Source organism: Chamaea fasciata, unplaced genomic scaffold (assembly GCF_029207755.1).
Source record: "Chamaea fasciata isolate MVZ Bird 193981 ecotype frontalis unplaced genomic scaffold, bChaFas1.0.hap1 SCAF_219, whole genome shotgun sequence".
NCBI lineage: Eukaryota > Metazoa > Chordata > Aves > Passeriformes > Sylviidae > Chamaea > Chamaea fasciata.
In genome coordinates this window covers 126,125-130,324 of record NW_027094304.1, presented here as the reverse complement: position 1 = coordinate 130,324, position 4,200 = coordinate 126,125, and the positions used below count along the sequence as shown (strand labels likewise).

The 4,200-nt window shown below is 60.2% G+C and overlaps 1 long non-coding RNA gene across 1 annotated transcript; it reads left to right on the top strand.

Moving 5' to 3' along the window:
* The first annotated feature begins 2,775 nt into the window (after positions 1-2,775).
* On the top strand, positions 2,776-3,942 carry LOC136304922 (uncharacterized). The gene is made up of 3 exons (XR_010724890.1): positions 2,776-3,025; positions 3,121-3,249; positions 3,716-3,942. It is a non-coding gene; the product is annotated as an uncharacterized lncRNA (long non-coding RNA).
* Positions 3,943-4,200: the final 258 nt, after the last annotated feature.

The following is a 4,200-nucleotide window of genomic DNA, read 5'->3' as shown; positions in this document are numbered from 1 at the left end:
GCGAGCAAACGCCGTTTGGCCGCGCCGAGTGCACTCTCCGGCGGTTCGCTCGCAGGCCGGCCTGGAACAGCGTCAAACGCTGTTTCCGAGCTCTCCACAGGCAGAGAAGCTGTTTGCAGCACGGCAAGTGCTTCTCCTAGCCTGGGAAGCGAGCAAACGCCGTTTGGCCGCGCCGAGTGCACTCTCCGGCGGTTCGCTCGCAGGCCGGCCTGGAACAGCGTCAAACGCTGTTTCCGAGCTCTCCACAGGCAGAGAAGCTGTTTGCAGCACGGCAAGTGCTTCTCCTAGCCTGGGAAGCGAGCAAACGCCGTTTGGCCGCGCCGAGTGCACTCTCCGGCGCTTCGCTCGCAGGCCGGCCTGGAACAGCGTCAAACGCTGTTTCCGAGCTCTCCACAGGCAGAGAAGCTGTTTGCAGCACGGCAAGTGCTTCTCCTAGCCTGGGAAGCGAGCAAACGCCGTTTGGCCGCGCCGAGTGCACTCTCCGGCGCTTCGCTCGCAGGCCGGCCTGGAACAGCGTCAAACGCTGTTTCCGAGCTCTCCACAGGCAGAGAAGCTGTTTGCAGCACGGCAAGTGCTTCTCCTAGCCTGGGAAGCGAGCAAACGCCGTTTGGCCGCGCCGAGTGCACTCTCCGGCGCTTCGCTCGCAGGCCGGCCTGGAACAGCGTCAAACGCTGTTTCCGAGCTCTCCACAGGCAGAGAAGCTGTTTGCAGCACGGCAAGTGCTTCTCCTAGCCTGGGAAGCGAGCAAACGCCGTTTGGCCGCGCCGAGTGCACTCTCCGGCGCTTCGCTCGCAGGTCGGCCTGGAACAGCGTCAAACGCTGTTTCCGAGCTCTCCACAGGCAGAGAAGCTGTTTGCAGCACGGCAAGTGCTTCTCCTAGCCTGGGAAGCGAGCAAACGCCGTTTGGCCGCGCCGAGTGCACTCTCCGGCGCTTCGCTCGCAGGCCGGCCTGGAACAGCGTCAAACGCTGTTTCCGAGCTCTCCACAGGCAGAGAAGCTGTTTGCAGCACGGCAAGTGCTTCTCCTAGCCTGGGAAGCGAGCAAACGCCGTTTGGCCGCGCCGAGTGCACTCTCCGGCGCTTCGCTCGCAGGCCGGCCTGGAACAGCGTCAAACGCTGTTTCCGAGCTCTCCACAGGCAGAGAAGCTGTTTGCAGCACGGCAAGTGCTTCTCCTAGCCTGGGAAGCGAGCAAACGCCGTTTGGCCGCGCCGAGTGCACTCTCCGGCGCTTCGCTCGCAGGCCGGCCTGGAACAGCGTCAAACGCTGTTTCCGAGCTCTCCACAGGCAGAGAAGCTGTTTGCAGCACGGCAAGTGCTTCTCCTAGCCTGGGAAGCGAGCAAACGCCGTTTGGCCGCGCCGAGTGCACTCTCCGGCGGTTCGCTCGCAGGCCGGCCTGGAACAGCGTCAAACGCTGTTTCCGAGCTCTCCACAGGCAGAGAAGCTGTTTGCAGCACGGCAAGTGCTTCTCCTAGCCTGGGAAGCGAGCAAACGCCGTTTGGCCGCGCCTAGTGCACTCTCCGGCGCTTCGCTCGCAGGCAGGCTTGGAACAGCGTTAAACGCTGTTTCCGAGCTCTCCACAGGCAGAGAAGCTGTTTGCAGCACGGCAAGTGCTTCTCCTAGCCTGGGAAGCGAGCAAACGCCGTTTGGCCGCGCCTAGTGCACTCTCCGGCGCCTCGCTCGCAGGCAGGCTTGGAACAGCGTTAAACGCTGTTTCCGAGCTCTCCACAGGCAGAGAAGCTGTTTGCAGCACGGCAAGTGCTTCTCCTAGCCTGGGAAGCGAGCAAACGCCGTTTGGCCGCGCCGAGTGCACTCTCCGGCGGTTCGCTCGCAGGCAGGCTCGGAACAGCGTCAAACGCTGTGTCCGAGCTCTCCACAGGCAGAGAAGCTGTTTGCAGCACGGCAAGTGCTTCTCCTAGCCTGGGAAGCGAGCAAACGCCGTTTGGCCGCGCCTAGTGCACTCTCCGGCGCTTCGCTCGCAGGCCGGCTTGGAACAGCGTCAAACGCTGTTTCCGAGCTCTCCACAGGCAGAGAAGCTGTTTGCAGCACGGCAAGTGCTTCTCCTAGCCTGGGAAGCGAGCAAACGCCGTTTAGCCGCGCCTAGTGCACTCTCCGGCGCCTCGCTCGCAGGCAGGCTTGGAACAGCGTTAAACGCTGTTTCCGAGCTCTCCACAGGCAGAGAGGCTGTTTGCAGCACGGCAAGTGCTTCTCCTAGCCTGGGAAGCGAGCAAACGCCGTTTGGCCGCGCCTACTGCACTCTCCGGCGGTTCGCTCGCAGGCAGGCTTGGAACAGCGTTAAACGCTGTTTCCGAGCTCTCCACAGGCAGAGAAGCTGTTTGCAGCACGGAAAGTGCTTCTCCTAGCCTGGGAAGCGAGCAAACGCCGTTTGGCCGCGCCTAGTGCACTCTCCGGCGGTATGCTGCAGGCTGGCTGCGAACAGCGGCTGGGCGCGGTTTCCGTGCTGCCCACAAGCAGAGAAGCTCCTCCAGCACCGAAAGTGCATTTTCGGGGCTGGGAAGCAAGATTTCACTTATTCATTATCTGCAGTGCGCTTACCTGCTCGGCGTGCTTTGCGGCGGCTGAGATCCTCGAGGAGCGGCAGACACGCGTCTCCCGGGCCGGGGAGCGTGGCCTCGCTGTTTCGTCACTTCCGGTGCTCCTGCCGTGCGTGCAGCGCTGTGCAGAGGCGGAGGACCTCGAGGAGCGGCGGCCACGCCTCTCCGGGGCCGGGATTGGAGAAGTCGCTTGTTCGTCACCTGCCGTGCGCCTGCCGTGTTCGGCGCGCTCTGCAGTGGTAGAGAAGCTCGAGCAGCTGCGGCCGCGCGTCTCCTGGGCCAGGAAGCGAGAACTCGAGCCCGATGAGGAGTGTCTGCTTCTGCTTTTAACTTGTGGAAAGTTCAAAGCCTGTGGCTGTAAAATTAGCAGCAATACTGGTGCCTTCTTTTATCGCTCAAGGTCACTGGCCAGCAGGGAACAAGAAGTGTCCCAGGACTTGTTGGTGCCCTGCCAGAGAGAGAAGCAGCAAATGGTGTTGAGAGAATTTCTGGGAGTGCATGTGGGATCCTGCTTTTCTTGACAGCTTGAGAAATGATCTGAACAGAAAAAATATCTTTCTTTTTACAGGAGAATCTGATGTGGAACATGGGACCAGGATGACTTGCTGTGACTTCTTGAAAGCTGGAAAGAAGGCGATGTTAATCTTTTTGGCTAGAGGCAAAGTGTCTGCAAAGCCTTGGAAGAAGCCTATGCCAGGTAAGTGAGGACACGAACAGGAAAACACCTGGAGGCTGTGATGTGATTTCACGGAGGGTTATGGATTCCTGTCTCAAATGTCCATGTGTCAGTAGGGCTGGATCCAAGTGCCCTGGTGGAGAGGCAGGGTTGTCCTGCATTCCAGCTTTTTAGTGGCTGGAGTTTTGCCCAAGGAAGAGCAGCATCCTGATTTTGCTGCCATGTTCAGCCAGCACAGAGCTGTTGGGTGCCTCCGTCCAGGAGCAGCAGGAGCCTGGATTTCTGTCCCTGGGATTGCCTTGCTGTCCAAGACGAGGGCTGAAGGTGAGGGGCAAGGCAGCGCTGGGAGCTCTGGGAGTCAGGAGTGCCAGGCCTTTCATCTCCTGGTGCTGCTCAGGTGTTCACCAGAGGGTTTTTTTGACGGCCTTTGGCTTTCTGGATGGAAGCAAAAGGGTCCTTTCCCCTCCCTGCCTTCTGTCATTCCCAGGTCAGCCCCTGCTCTTTGCTGGCAGGCTAAATAGCCTCAGGAGTGGGCCGAGGAAGTGCTGCCTGATCTGTGAGGTTCCACAGGAGATGGGAGCAGGCTTTGCGCAGAGGTTCAAGCACCTTGGGACTTCCTGAAGGCCTGAGGCCTGAAGCAGAGTCTTGAGGCAAAGCTGACCTCTGGGTGAGCCTTCAACCCAGATGTTGTGTTTGTATCCTGTCGGCAGTGCGGTAGCCAGGATCATTAGTGTTCTGGGCTAGGTCCGTGCTCATTAGTGAAACATGGCTTGACCTTTCTGTGTTCAGAGGCCGGACAGGGCCCTGAGATGAGTCCTGTGGCCTTGTTGGGAGGAGCGGGGCCAAAGGCAGCTCCTGCATTGCTCCTGAAGCCCTGGCCAGGCTTTGGGGCGACGCCGGAGGAGGCTGAGCCCAGCTGTTCCCGCTGTGGGAGTTGTGTGCGCCTGTTTATTGCAGCATTTGCCCGACCTG